The sequence below is a fragment of the Myiozetetes cayanensis genome, unplaced genomic scaffold, assembly GCF_022539395.1.
Source record: "Myiozetetes cayanensis isolate MyiCay16 unplaced genomic scaffold, myiCay2020 scf1, whole genome shotgun sequence".
Taxonomy (NCBI): Eukaryota; Metazoa; Chordata; class Aves; order Passeriformes; family Tyrannidae; genus Myiozetetes; species Myiozetetes cayanensis.
In genome coordinates, this window is record NW_026086604.1 from 102,240,719 (window position 1) to 102,256,519 (window position 15,801).

Consider the following 15,801-nt stretch of genomic DNA (forward strand, 5'->3'; position numbering starts at 1 on the left):
GTGTCCTGCTTTTCACTCCCCACCCAATTTACTGCTCCAGAACAATAGCTGGAGTGGCACAACCCCTGTCTTAGAAAGTTAATTTTGTGTAAAACAACCAGGAATTGAATTCAAAGTTTTCCCATTTTGTTACAGAGAAATCATCTTTGTATATCTTAAGCCTTCACCCAACTGTCTCAGTTTTCAGACACCACAAAAACAGGTCCTCCTCCTCCACCAAATGGTAAACATTTTCCTTCAGACACTCCATAAAAATAAAGGACAAGACCAAGCCATTTCAGCATCTGAAAAACCCTCCCACTTTCAAATTCCCCATAATTTCAAAACTTGCCTTGATTTCTACCAAACTTCTTGAAACAGGAAGGGATAAAAGGCAACAGAAAACAATCTAATACAATATCTTTTCTGTGTGGGTAGCTAAGGGACTTAAAATCACATCAAGGTTTGATTTATGATAGTAAAGGTGATGAGTCTAAGCAAATTATCTGGATAGGGAATCATTAGAGGACATTCAGAGCTACCAATGGGATCTTCTTTTACTTGTGTTTTCCGATAACATTTCAGAAATGCTCAAGAGACACCAGCAGCTCAAGTATTGCATCTATTAAAGGATCCAACTGGCTCTGGCTAAATTATTATTTATTATTTTTATTACACTATTGCCTAAATGTCAAATGATTCACAGCTGTTGCAAAAAAAAGGCACAATCTTTTTACTCGCGGCATCTTTCCTGCATTACAGGAATTTACTGCAGACATTTTCAGTCTGGGTTGCTGCTGAGGTGAAATTCTTACCCCCCTAGATAGCTGCTGTTATACCAAGTTGCAGTCCATCATGCTGCATGTTGTGTCACGTTACATCGTACAGTGACACATGATTCCCTCTCCCAGTTGGTGACTCTTTTCCCCTGGGGAGCGTCAGTCGTGGATACAACCGTGTGGGTTAATACATCCGGGCACCTGGTGGTCCCTGAAGGGTTTGATGAGTAACACTGATGAACGCTCACTGGATGATGCTGTCACTTCGGCCCCTCCTGCAGTGCTGGGGTCTGCTGAAAAGCAGAGAGAAGGTGAAAGCAAGCAGAGGGCTTGGACTGCCACTTTAAGTCACAGGGATTGCACTTTCACTTTATTCCCCAACTTTATACTTCATCACCTATCATGTAGCTCTCAGAGGAAAAAGAATAAAAGTGGATTATACACTTTGGAGAGGAAGCAAGTATATTTAGCTGCTGCTGATCTTGTAACTTTTGTTACTTTGTATGTGGCTAGCCATCCATTCTTGCCAATTACCAATGCGCTGCTTTGACAATAGCGGAATGAGATTCACAGCTACACAGTCACAGCTTGAGACTTTGCAAATGAACATTCATGGCATGCTTCTCAGCTTCCTTTTTATAGAAAAATTGGCACTTGCAATTATATACTTTTTAACAAATACTCCTTCTGCATCTCTAGTTTCCAACTTTGCTTTGTGATCCTAAGGGAGCATTCTTGCACTGCTAAACTTCCCCAAAATAAAATGAGACATAGGCAAATTATGTCCCCTCATAAGGAGAAGTAGCTAACAGAGGCTATTAAGTGAAAATATCAGTCATCTGATTCACTCTTTGAAAAATATTGTTAATCTAAAACTTGTATTATTTTTGGCATCATTAGCTGCATCTAATCCAAGATAGAAGATTTTCTAGCTAAAAGTTTTTGTTTCCTGGGATAAAAAAAAAAAAAGGATGTGAAACATTAAAATAGCAAAAACCTCAAGGCAAGGAGAAACAGTTCATTGTCCTTAAATCTACAATAAAGCCTGCTGAAAAAGAAGTGATAAGTGACCAGTACTAATGGTCAGCAGGTAGACTTACAGTGTTGCAGGTCACAAGAGACTAAGGTCAAGGATTCTCTCAGGGCTCTTAAAGTGAATGTCTCATTTATATCTCACGTCCAGTGCATACTTATTTCAAGTTTTTGCTGAGTGTCAAGTGAATTTTAACTGCTATGAATTGTTATTTGTTAAATCAGCTGGGGAAATAACCCCAGCATCCTGACTTCTTAACAGGAGATCGTTGGGGGGCTTCTTTTGTTTTGTTTTGTTTTGCTTTGTTTCTGGATTTGACCAGAACAGAGATAAGCAAAACTTTCTCCCTTGGTTTCAGATGACAGCTATCACGGCTATGTGGCTGCAGGACAGGGTGATTATTCTGTATTTTTGCTTGATTTTCTCTTCCTTTCCTTCCCATTCCCACAGATCTCATGTTTCTTTTTTCCTCTCTATCCTCCCAGCGTCAGACTGGGTCCCAGTTACTGCACCCCAACTTCAGTCACAGCCACACTGGTGGGGACTTACCCCGTCTCCTTCTCAGGAGAAGCAAATGGCATTTGTCATTGGTGACAAGACAGATATCCTGGCCAAAGTGACGCAAACCTTATCAAACCGTTGTGTAAGAGAATGGGGTTGTAAGGTAAGAAAATGTCTTCACCTAGATCCTCATTCCTTGAAGCCATTCATTCTGGGAAAAGAGGCAAAGACTGACATCTTCAAATCTTCAGCAAGGTCTTCTTCTTGCTCTCCATCAAGTGCTTTGTGAATCTGCAACAGACATTCTCTTTACAAAGATATCTTCGTTTAACCAAATTTTATGCAGACAAAGACCTTTAATTTGTAGTTTCCTAGGTGGGACTGGATGCCCACTATAAATTCAGTGGGATCCTCAGGAGATTGTCAGAGTTTCCCACTGTATGTTTAGAAAGTCTTGTTTTCCAACAGCCTGCCGTTACATTTAGCCATTGTAGTCATACAGTCAGTAGTTGAACTGCATGGTTTTTGTAAATAAAGACAAGAGCTATGTCCATCATGTAAAACCAATTCCTTGTATCATCAACATCACCAAAACCAAGGTGAGAACACCTGATATGGACAATATCTATTAGAACTGGAGACTATATTCAGAGAAATAAATAGAATTTGCTCCACTTAGGATTATAAAATATCACTGAAGGTAAAGTAGTGAGTCACAGTTTGTAAAAGGAGTTGGGAGTACAAGGCAAATAATGAAGTGCTTAAGCCTCTGTTCATCTATCCTTGTTTATGAAGAAATAGCTATCATTAGAATTGTATTGATGTACCAACTTATTTGAAGAAATTCTAGGCACAAATAGTTCTCTAAGGAGGAATCATATTAATAATCAGTCCTTTTTAAAACTGAATCCAATTACAGCCCTTTTCTAATTTTAAGGCATATTCTGCAGTCCTAATTCACAGAAAACTGCTACTGTCGTCCTGTTTCCCCTAGACAGAGACATAGACAGGAAACTGTAAGTTCTTATTTTATTGGAGTGTTACAAATCTGAATACTTTAACAATATGACTATGAGGTAGGTATGAATGTAGTAGGTATGTAGTTAAATTCTGTAGTTAAATGTTAGAGTTTATGAGAAACTAGATTTAAAGAAATGTATAGTCTTATTAAGAATCTCATATTCAGGTTTTAAAATAGAATGCTTTCTTTTATTTTTAAAATTTACATTAGGATATGTTATTCAGAAATCTTTTATTAATTCCCCCTTTTTTCTGTCACTGAGACTAACAATATGAATAGCATCTAACTTTTTTCTTTTTATTTTTTTTTCTTTTTAAAGTGTTTACTCTTTTCAGCTGTGGGACTCGACTTTTTGAAACTTAGATTATTGACTGCATTTTTAAAATTTATTTCTCCTTTTGTTACTCTGTCTTTTCAGTCTTGCCGAACTCTCTGATGATTCAGAAGGTGGAAAAAAATTAGGCTCTGTTCACTCAAATGCTTAGAGTTACAAAAGAAGAAAATAGAATGAAAAGCCATGAGAATCTTGAAACCCACTGAAACTACAATGCTTATTTAATTTTATATAAGATATCCTGTTAAAAAAAGAAAAAAGAAAGAAATAGCATTTTTTAGCCAAACCCTGTTCTTGACACAATCTCATTTTTTATAGGAAAAACTTCCATATGACAGTTTTCAAATGCAACAGTTGTAGGAATGACAGAACGGTTGGAGCAGTGAAGCTTTAAGCTATTGTTCTTTTCCTTGGGGTAGCCTTGAAAGAATACATTCACACACACTTAACAAGGCTGAACAATTTTTTAGCAGATGAGTAAAATTTAATTTCTTTTTTATTGCCATCAATCATCAAGATAAATATCTTGATTCTGAACTGTCTTGTGGTCATTTGCAAATATGGAGGGTAAGTATAAAATGCTACTAGACAGTGTAAATGTCACATTTATGACAGTAAATTGATTAGAAATAAATAGAATTCTGTGTTGACAAAAATTTGCATATATTTTTGCTGAGTTTGCCTAAATACAGATTTGTGTGATACAGTAGTGCAATGGAGAAGTGGACAGTCAAACTCCATAGCAGTATTTCGATCACAGTTGACGATAATTCAGCTGGGAGCTGAGAGGAGTCTGTTCTATTTCAGTCATGTATTGTTACACACACACACACACACACACATCAGTATCTGCAATCTGCATTTTTTGAGACAATATCACATCATCTAAAAAGAGAAATGAAAGTGACCTTTGCTAGTAAACAGTCAATGGGCATGACAATCAGATTGGATTAAGTAATTAATCTGAAATAATGGTATTTAAACAGGAACACACCATCAGTTTGGCAACTGATAAGGTGGGATCCATTTGCTAGTGTTGGAGAAAAGTTTTCTTTATGCAAGAAAAACTAACCTTGAGGTGAAAACCATCTAAGCTATAGACTTAGTGGGACAGGCTCTGGCTTAGCATGTAGCTGCTAAATTCAGTACAATTTACAGTCCCACAGTCATGATTAGGTTTTCAATACAAAGCATGGGAATTCAAAAGTTTCTATTTGAGGAGTTGTTTCATATTACACCTTCAGGAGCCCAAAGGATCTAAATCACACATGCTGGGTATTTCTTTGATAAACCAAGCTGCCCTGGCTTCAAAAAGCAGCATACCAATGATGTAGCTTCTGTCAGTGCACTGGCCCCGCATTGAAATCAGTGAGCTTTCCTGTGACTGAACCCAAACTGAATTTCTCGCGTTTCAGATTCCTGCTCTCCTGTGTGCCACGTCGCCTCTTCTCTCTGCCTGTCAGCACAGTCTGTCTGTGTGTGGGGTAAATGCCATCATGTGATCTGCTCTTCCGTTATCCTATGTGTCTATAGCCTTAAGGACCACTGAAAATGATACCTGATGTTTTGTAAGTCTCTGGGTGCATGTGCGTGTGTGTAAGTATGTATATATGTGCATGTTTATAGAATATAATATATATTTATGCCAATGCCAGGTAGACAAAATAAATTGTGATTAAGCTCTATTCCTCTCTCAAATTCCAGTTTCAAATGCAGGCTTACATCACAACAATACCTAGGTTCCTAAAAACGTAGATGGAAATCTTCTGGGATTTTAAATGACCCCAAATGCTGAATACTGATGGGTATTTTACGTTGATAGGCTTGCAAAAATCCTACCATACACTGATTTGTACCTGTAGATACTAAAATCTGATCCAAAAGTACTGTGGCCCCAGTCTGTTTCCCATATGCCAAATTGTGCAGCATTCTGTAGTCACACCAGTGACGGTGTCGACTCAAGAGAGAAGCCCTTCAGCTGTCTGAGCAACTTCACCTCTGAGCAGCTTGGGTGCACACCAGGGCTTAAGGGAGACAGACAAGGTGGGGAATCGAGTCTTCATAACTGAATTGTAGTGAGGAAGACCTGGCCCAGTGCTAGGATGCATATGCTTTTGGACAATATATAAATGAAGGGAAGAAGGGAGATAAGTATGGTAATTTTTAAGTCACCTTTTGTTTGGTTTGTCCTAAGGAAAAATTATCTGGAATCTCAGGTCTTGTTTAGTTATTGAAGTTATTGAAGCACTGCTTGAGTACTGAATTTTTAGCTTTTGGATTTCCTATGGCTGTTAAAATAAATACTAGCAGAAATAACAGCATGAAAAACCCTGTAAAGGTCCTGCTCAGAAAAAGACTGAGAAGAGAGTCTGGTGCACATACAAAGAGAGGACTGAAACCATTGGGATCAATGTCAGGGAACCACTAACCTGGTCAGGGACATTTAACAATCTTCTAAAGTCCTTATCTCTAATTTTGGAGGATACAAGCATCTAAAGTTGTCCCTAAAGTGCTTAGACTTGATAGGGCTGCAGACACTGAAACCTCTAAAACACTTCAGATGAGGGAGACATTGAGATTAAAATTATCTGAGCTGCTCCCAAAGAAGCCTGCCTCCATCCTCTAGAGGGAAGTGAGGAAGACTCATTTCTCTGGGCTGAAGCTGGTCTTGCAAATACCTCTCTGAGACTCTCAAAGCATTTTAGTTCTTTTGTATTTTGATCACTTGATCCAAACCCCCATGTGAGTGCCCACATACCTTTGAGGATTTATAGTGTATGGTTTGGCTTGTAGTTAAGACTTTCACCTGAATATTAAAACCACTAATGGAGGAAAATATTTGTGAGCAGTAATTCTAAATCTTTTCAAGGTGTCTTTGTAAAACTAGAGGGAAAACAAATGCCTTCCTCTGTCCTTTGTGGATTATCTTTAAGGTACTATAAGAAATACCCCGTGGGCTCCAAGGCTCTTGAGGAAGGATATCGGCAGTATTATTTAGCTAAAAATCAGTATTTTCAGACTGAATTGTTCCTTCTAAAAATGTAGTCTTTTAGTTAAGTGCTACACGTGTAACTACATCCAAGGATGATCATCATGGCCTCTCTCAGTCCACGTTTGCTTTGATAACCGAACATGTAATACCAACCCACTTGCATTAAATTCTTAAACTGGTGAACTTTTAGCCCAGAATGCATGGCAGAGATGCTAGCATTTTGCAGTTGGTATTGATTGGTTTGCCTGGGTTCTGACAGCCTCTAGAATGTGCTTTTATCACTAGGAATATTGACTTATGTTTACCACCTTGACTTCAAACACGCATCATGGATTTTTCTGTGTTTCTACATAACAGCAGGCAGAATAGCAAATCTTGAGACTGTCAAAGAGGAAATTGCAAGCATAGACAAGTATCACTGCAATTTTTGTCTATAATTGTATTATGGGTCCCTATAGGTTTGGGGTTTTTTTTGGCCTGAGATAAACCATGTAGGAACACCTGAACCGGTACTTCAACTTCCTAGCAGGAACTTAAGAGAGAGGGTAACTCAGCAAGTGCTTACAGAGAAACACAGGATATGTCTAGCTTGAGAGAAACACCGGAAAGCAAGTTGTGTGGTGAATCTCCAGTGGGTATGGAGAGCAATACATCTGGTACTGTGAAAGCAAAACTGCTTCAGAACTGCTTCAGAACCAATGCCATGACAAGGTCTTACTTTCCTAGGTACAATATATTTTATTTTTGTGTGAGCAAGAAAAGTGTGCAGCTAAAATATCACAGCTAACCAATAAAAAATGGAGCACTCTACAGAAACATTATGATTCATAAAAAATTAACTCTAGGCTCATGTATGCAAAACTTAATTACGTAGGCTTCAAACCTCATCAGAGTCATTGTTTAACTCCTCTTCCCTGAAACTAGGCTAACTCTTGAAACATTTCATGTCTATAATTTACTTTAAAACCATTTTAAATGCAGCAAATGTTTCAAGATAATTCAGCTTCTTTGTCCTGGGTTAAGTTTGTTATGAGGATTTTGTTGTATTGTTATGTAGACAGATACTCTACAAATACAAATAGGAATGAAATAAGACTCTTGAGTCCATTGTTAAAATCAACACATTGCTTTATTAAAGCTCATGGGGGCAGATTTGCCTTAGTAGAAGAGTTTGTCCTTGTCTAGTTTTGAAAATGTGATTCAATATGGTTGTCATCCTAATCAGAAAACTGGGGTTTTTGGCTCTGGGTAAACCAGACCACCTGCCAGAAGAGGCAAACAGTCACCCAATTCAAGAGTCTATGCTAATGCTTGGGGATTTTTTCCTTCACTAAAACCCAGAGGTATTCATGGGCACTGGATGTTCAATTCAATACGAAGGAGCTGTTTTGAGATGTTCTAAACATTTTTAACATGTTGTCATTCAGTGTCCACACAGATATTTAAGAAGCATAGCTGTTCTGAGGCACAAATAATGAACTCAAGAAATCCTAGATGAAAATCACCCCATTTGAGGCATGGAAATAATCCAGAATGTAATGACAAATGTATTTTTTTCATTACTCATTCTTAACACTGTACTGAAAGGTAAGAGTTGGTTTTACTTTGTTATTTCCAGCCCAGCCCATGCTTAAATAACATTAGTGTTGAAGTAACGGTGATGACAGTACTTGCTGTGAAGCAGTATCGTGTCTGCCAGGGTGTCACTCCTGCTAATAGCTTCTCTGTCTTCGTCCCTCTTTTCTCTGTTGTTCAAAGAAACATATTTATAACAGGAACATTTTAAATCCAGCTGATTTTCTAATGCTCTGCAGCAAATAACAATGATGGGTATAGGGACTGGAATACTTTTTAGCATTGCTGAAGTGCTGCATAAGGGATTTGGCTGCCTGAGTCCATTAAGGTATATGGGAACCATATGGCCAGATCCCTGGGTACCACTTTAAAAAATGTAGGTGATTTTGTCTGTATCAGAGCACAGGATTATGAAAGTGCTGCTCAGTGCTACTCTTTTTTAACCTGTCTCAGGTTTTTATTTTCTGCATTTAACTCATGGAAATTGCTGTAGATAAAGAGTTATCCTATAGGCTGGATTCTGGGTCATATCCTGCTTCCCACTGCTTTAGTTTTCCCACTACAGACTGTGTGGACATGTCTTCTGCAGAAGTTCTAACAGCATGTCATTTGGGGCATTGTAAACACATAGCTCATCTCTGTTCTAAACATTATTTATTAGATGTCTTGGACTCATTTACAGTATCCTTGAAGAGTGGAGGCAGGTAAATATTTATCAACTGAAGAATCTCATTTGCATGCTGAGAAGCCTTATGAAGTGCAAGCCTCTGGTTTCTCTCCGGTTCCTCTGACTACAATGTGCTATTTAAAGTTTTTATTTCAGAATTAATAAGAAAATTTTAGAAAGGCCTTGTCTTTTGTGAGAGACAAGGACAAAAGCCCTTTAGACCTGCTTATGAAAGGAGATGCTCCTCTCAAATTTCTCTAATATGGGAACAAGTACAGGAGAAGCCCCCAGGGAAAATGGAGGACCTGGGCTTTGGTAAATTAAGATAAAGAGTGAATACCTCTTGCAGATTTTCAGAGCTATAGGGGGACCACTGCCCTGTTTGGCCTCTGGGGCATCCCCATGTGGAGGCCTTTGGCTGACCTGGATGGCTTCTGCTGCTGGGCAGGGCAGTGGAATCACGAGTGCTCAGCCTTGGGGTAATCCAGTAGAGGTCACAGCTTGAAGGGGCCTGAAGAGGATGGAAAGTTTGCAGAGGTATACATATATATATATATACAGGTACACATATGCACACTTGTGTTTTGCAAGGTGCATGCAGTCTGGCTACCAAAGCATCTCCCGGCTGGTTCTGTTTATCCACTTTTACATTGTCCAGTATTGCAGGAAGCCACAAAAAACCCCTTTAAATAAGCAAAACACAATAGAAAGAACGTAAGATGGGAGGAGATGATAAAAGAAGCATACTACCGGAGGGGATGACTGGCACATACTGCATCCAGCCCGGTTTTCCTCATTGCTACTTATTCCCTGACTCTACTCATGTGGGCTCCCTGGAAATTATGTTTGGGATCTAACTGCAGCTGACAAGGGAAGAGTTTTTTCTGTCTGGATAGAAGTGTTTACATTGCACTTGAATATTTTAAACCAACTGCAGAGCTGCATCTGACATGGCTGGAACCTGCTTTTATTACTGGAATCTCAGGTGATCTTTGCTGCCTCCTTCATCATTCAGGCAGTCACTTCTGTGCAAAAGGTGTCTGTGAGCTACAGCAAAAATTAGATGGCGTTACTTCCTCATAATTATGTAGCAGAGATCCTTTTGTCTGTATCTGAGAATTATAGGGGCATAAACACTCTTGTACTTCTTCAAAATAAAGGCTGGAACTTAATTTTTAACATAAGCTGAAACGTGTAGCTGGATTCATTATAAACCCGTGTTTGTGGGCAGCTGCACGTACATAAGATTGTTGGCAAATAAGTATCAATGTACAGTCTACAGATATGACCCTTGCACACATGCTTTTCCAGCTGAGAGGAGGGTCTACCAGACATTTAAGTGATAAAGATTAGACGGGAAAAAAAGGAATTAAAAAAAAGTCTTTGATTCCCCTGAGTTCTTTTGAGTGTCTCCTGAATATAATGATAACCTCCCTGGCATGTAAGAACCAAAAACCTGCCAGAGAGACCTCCGGAGACAACACTTACTTCATCCCCTGTCAGTCTGAACAATCCTTTATTTTTGTAGTTTCTGGATACAACAGAGAATTCTGTCCCTCTTTGCTCTCTGTCCCACTGGCTGCCTTTTAATTTCTAGTCATCAGTGCCAACCCAGCTGAATTCCTGCTTGACATAGCTGAAACTTGGTTGCAACAGCAGGTTCTCAGAAATGCCCCAGACAATGGACAAATGCCCCAGTTCTCTCAGGATTTGTGCTAACCTTGAAACTCTACCTGGTAGGCACAGTGCAATCAAAAACTAATCAGTGAAATCAAGCTGAGATTTGATCTTGGGAGCTAATGGGGGGAAAAAAAGATGACTGTGCAAATATGGTAGGGCTTTCAAGGGTGGAGATGCACAAAGCTATTCTTAATCATCAGCATCGCAACAGTCATGATAGAAGGTCTTGGGAAAGTCTGTCAGCATCTGCATTAAACCAGTTAATTAGCAGGAAGGGACAAACTCCTCTGGAAGCATCTATGTGGTGGGCAGGCTCTCTTCATATTTCATTAGGATGATTATTTTAAAGGTTGCAGGCAAAATTGTGCCTGTATTCCTTTAGAGCTTTCCTTTACATGCTGAAGTTGGGGCATTTGGGGCTGGGAGGTAGCATGGGCAAAGAGCACCCAAGCAGCTTCACAAGGAAGCAGCGCAATATGGAGACAGTAACTTGAGCTACAACCTGCACAGTCTGAGTGATTTTCCTCTCCCTCCTTTTCTGCCTTGCTCTTTCAGCAAGGAAAAAAAAAAAGGGAAAAGGCTGCAATGTGTCACAAAGGAACAGACTGGCAGACATCTGCCTCTTGCCTTATTTATTTATTTCTTGAAAAAAAAAAGGAAAGGGTACAGAGCCAACTCTTCACTCCAGAGCCCCCAGTCCCTTAACAAACCAAATGGTGGCTGTTGGCAGGGTATTGACAGCTTGTTAATGAAGGAATTCTTGACAAAATGACAACCTGTGTGGGATGCCGTGTGAAGCTGAATCCTCCCACAAACCAGTACTAAGTAATTAGGAGGTGGTGAAAATAGCAACTAACTACTGTTGGGGAGAAGAGGAAGAGGGGGGGAAATCTCCTAAATTAATTATCAAATCAGTTCTCGTTTTAAAAGTATCCCTCTTCCCCTTCCCTGAGAAGACACAACAGTTTTTCCTGAACTATTTCATCCTGTGAGTTTCTCTTAGCAGGCCAAAGGATGTGCCTCAAATAACTGAGCCTGATGACCATGAATTCAGTACCTTTTTCTCTGAAAATGTGATCAGCAAATGAAGTGCTAATGAAAGCCAAACAATAAGCTGGCTGCTGGGGCCGCCCCTTCTGCTCCCCAAAAGGGCCCTGTCTGGTTTACCTTATTCTGTTTTCCCTCGATTTTTATCTGATTGCTTCAGGCAGCTAACCTGTTTGTCGACAAGAGCATTAGGTTTTAAACCCCCCGAACGGATGCATGATGAATCTGCCGAAGTACAGTGCTTGAGTTACAAAGCGGTTCTTGCAGAAAGGCACGTTTTTAAACAGTAGCTCAGCAACCTGGGCTCAAAGCGACAGCATCCACTATCAGGTGTTACAGCACTGGTTAGTAGCAGCTGTAGCAAAATCCCCAACTTGTGGTGAAATTATGTTTCTGGTGGCCATTCAGTCTGGCTCACCATTCTCCACCCTGTCTTGAATTGGAGCATATGATAATTTAACTAAATGATTCAATAAAATAGATCACAGCAGTTTGTGCAAGGAGGAAAGCAATGTATTTCTTTTTAAATGTTGATTTTTTTTTTCCCTCCCAGAGGCTGAAAACCTTTGAGTCGACTGTAACATGCAACACATGCAACAAGTAATTGAAATAAAACAAATGGGAAAAAATCAGGGAGGTGTGTTTTTTGGTTTTGGTTTTGTTTTTTTTGTTTGTTTGTTTGGGGTGTTTTTTTTGTTTTTGGTTTTTTTTTGGGGGGGGTTGTTTTGTTGTTTTGTTTTGGGGGTTTTTGTTTGTTTTGGTCTTGGTTTTGGGGTTTTTCCCGATTTGGTTTTTTGTTTTGTTTTGATTTTGGTTTTGGTTTGTTTTGTTTTTTCCCCTAAATGAAAACTAGAATTTTGAGAAATTCAACTAATTTTGTGGTTTGTACTCTTAATGTGTTTGGTCTTTTCCTGCCTTGCTTTTGGGAAAGACATTTACTTCCTGCAAGTATAGTTCCAGATAAACAATACAGACTGAAATGAACATTCCATACCTTCTATTTTTAAAATAATATAAAGAAATTTAGACTTTGAACAGCACTCAAGCAGCTTATCTGCATTTTCAATTCTTCATGACTTTTTTGTTTTGAATGAGCAAAGGAACCTCACTAACATTTTTGTATCTCATCTATTCCTCAGGTAAGTTTGTTCCCTTTTGTAGCTTTTGTAGTCATACTCTGTTTGAACATTACCAGAGCTACAAATAAATAACTGTCTGAGGAGTCATTCATTGATTCTTGAAATGGGTGAGTAATAAAAGATCAATACACTAATTCTATTAAATATTTTTGGAAGGCATAGACATTGACTTGGTTCTGGTTTACTGTGTGAGGTCAAGAATAGAGATAGGAAAGAACACTTTAAAGGTTAAAGGTTAAAGGCTTCACTTTGCAGGGAGCTGTCAAAACTTTTGAAGTTTCAAAAACCTGTTGTACCAGTGAGAGGCAAAAGTCAGGTCAGTATACTAACAGATCTATGAAAAACTTGTTTATGCTGCAAGCAGACAATTTTGATTGGCCTGTATTGTGTTCCTTAAATTACTGATTATTTTTTTGAATGACTCCTCACCCCACCCAGTTTTTAAAGAAAGCCAGCCAATTTTTCATATTGGATAATTACACTGCTCAGTAGCATCAGCAAATTAAGGATGGGACATAAATGAATGCTTTATAATTTGGACAGTTAGTATTTTTCGTGATGTGAAGAGGTATAGAAATACTGGTGATGAAATTCTGACCTGTGAAAATGTATGAATGCATATTACCATTGGCTGATAGAATCTTGCTTTATACAGATTAAAAAAAAGAACTGAAAGTAATTTTGACTTAAATTCTGGCATCTGGATTAAAGCTTTTGGAGGTGTTTTTATGACAACAGGATCAAGAAATTACTCTAGAAAACTATTATACAGTTCACATGGTGAATACATTCATTGGTGGTGTTAAAAGTGCAGGCTGTGAGCTCCTTTCTTCTTGGGAGGATTTACTCTGTGTTCTGGTCCTCATTACAGGGCTACAGGATTCTACCAACCAAAGGAAAAGATATACAAATACAAAGAACACAAGACTTGTCAGATGCTGACTACATTAAAAAAGTAAGTATTAAAAAAATTAGTCACATAACTTATTAAAATTTGGACTGGACCGTAGAGAATAGCCTTTCTTTCACATAAGTGCATATAAGGTGCTGTAATCAACTTTCCCACAAATGGGAAAGCAAACGTATATGAGCCCTTTGTGCTTCTGCTGTCAGTTTTAGGGCTGGTTTGGTGATACTGAATTAGGGCAAAGCTCATTTACAGGGAATAAGATTGCTTGTGTGATCATGCTCCTGGGACCAGGTTCTTTGCTTGAAGACTGAGAGGCAAATATTAAGGCTACCACTGATTTGAAATTCTCAGTTCTCAGGGGGATGCTACAATCTGTGCTATTCATAGATCTTGACCTCCCACTTCTGGTGTTTGTGGAGGAAGTAGAACTAGCACTGGTTTTATGAAAATTGGTTTTGTGGAAAATGCAATCTTGCAGAGTAGGTAAAAACTAGAGCTCATCACTGCTACAAAAGGTGACTGCAAACGGGGCTTGCTCCTCTGATGTGATAAGTAAAACACATATATTATGTCAAGTGCTTTGCAAGGCTCAACGTCAGTGTGCTCAGTTTTTTTGTTGTATCAAACTGTCAGTGAGGAGCCATATACCAGAGAATTTCTTCTTGCTCCAGGGTCTTACTTGTCTGGAAGCAATCTGAAATGCAAGCAAATTCCAAGTAACTGCATGAGTGAAACATTTGGAACACTGTCAGAAGAGACAGACTTGTGCAAGCAATGCAGACTATGCTAAACTCACTTGCAAGGGATTTTTTCAGCTGCTGAGCTACAAAAATGTGATGAGATTTCTCTCACACTTTCATGTATTTAAATAAATCTGTACATTTCTTGTGCTAACTGAAATAAGGGGAGAAGGCTTTTCCAAGCCTCAAAAAGTTTACCTAATAGTACCCCTTTTTGTATGGGTTCCTGTTAAGCTCAGGTGCTCAGAAAGGCACCAAAGGCGCAACACAATAATGATATTCTTCAAAGACCTTTCTCTTGTCTTATGGATGGAACAATGTATATCACTTTGCATTTAAGGATCATGCTACTGGATTTCATGTAGAGTAGCAATAACCCGTTGATATAGAAGTGCCTTAAATATGCTCACTTTTGTGACATTGCAAAGTTAAGTTTAATACTTGTAAATTGGTTGTCTAAACTCACATTCTGTCTAATACACAGGAAATATTATGGTTATTTCAGAGCTACTGAGCACCCACATTTCTTTCCTATTTCTTGTGGTTAGTCAGGGATACTAAATACTTGACAATTTTGCAAATGGTATTACTCAAATAGGTGCTGAAGTATGACCAAGGCAACTCTGTTTCAGTGGGTGTTTTTGAAAATCTTGACTTGAGATCTGCTCTTTAATGAAGTAAGTAACAGTTTTGTGTATCCTACACATTCAGTACCAGACCTTGACTTGTCCAATGTTTGTGCTTGTTACAGCTTCACAGTCAGTGAGTTCTCTTCATGAAGGCTGTCAACCAAGTGTCTGAATTAGAGCCTGCAGACCAAGTCTGTTTAAATCTAATAATTTCTATAAAGTAGGTAAGGAAAAGAGCAGCAATCAGTAAGCAGTCTCTTTTCCCTCAGCATTCCTGGCTAGTATTGTTCGGAAACTCTGCATAAATGGCATTTGTGAATTTAAAAGCAGAAAGCTACTTTCTCTGTTTCAGTTATACGAGCTAAGAAAAATCCCAATGACATCAATTTACCTCCTCCCTAACCAGCCAGCACCAAAAAAATTGCTTTCCCACCAGTGGTTACCAATGCCAGCAACTGGTGATAGCTGAGAAAATTGTAACCTGGTATCTCCTTCCTGTCCCATAGCTAACTTGTTTCTCCCCACCACATGACCTCAATGATGGGCTGCAAATAGCATTGCATAACTGCATAGTGCCTCACACAGTGTGACAACTTGACCCTTGACAGTGACTGTGCCAGTGTAGTCCAGGTGCTACTCATCATACAGAACCCCCAGAAGAGCAATGACACTGTGTTAAATTGCTGTTATACACTTTTAAATAATTTAAAAGAAAAAAAATCTAAGGTAAGTAAATAAAAAAAATGAAAAGCAAGGCAAAAGAGGTAAAGGAAAC

General features: G+C 38.8%; 1 long non-coding RNA gene across 1 annotated transcript in view; it reads left to right on the top strand.

Moving 5' to 3' along the window:
• LOC126648710 (uncharacterized) overlaps window positions 1-15,801 on the top strand; it is a 348,496-nt gene that overhangs the window by 76,404 nt on the left and 256,291 nt on the right. The window contains exon 3 of the long non-coding RNA XR_007630882.1: window positions 13,619-13,702. This is a non-coding gene — a long non-coding RNA (uncharacterized LOC126648710). The remainder of the gene's footprint in view (window positions 1-13,618; window positions 13,703-15,801) is intronic.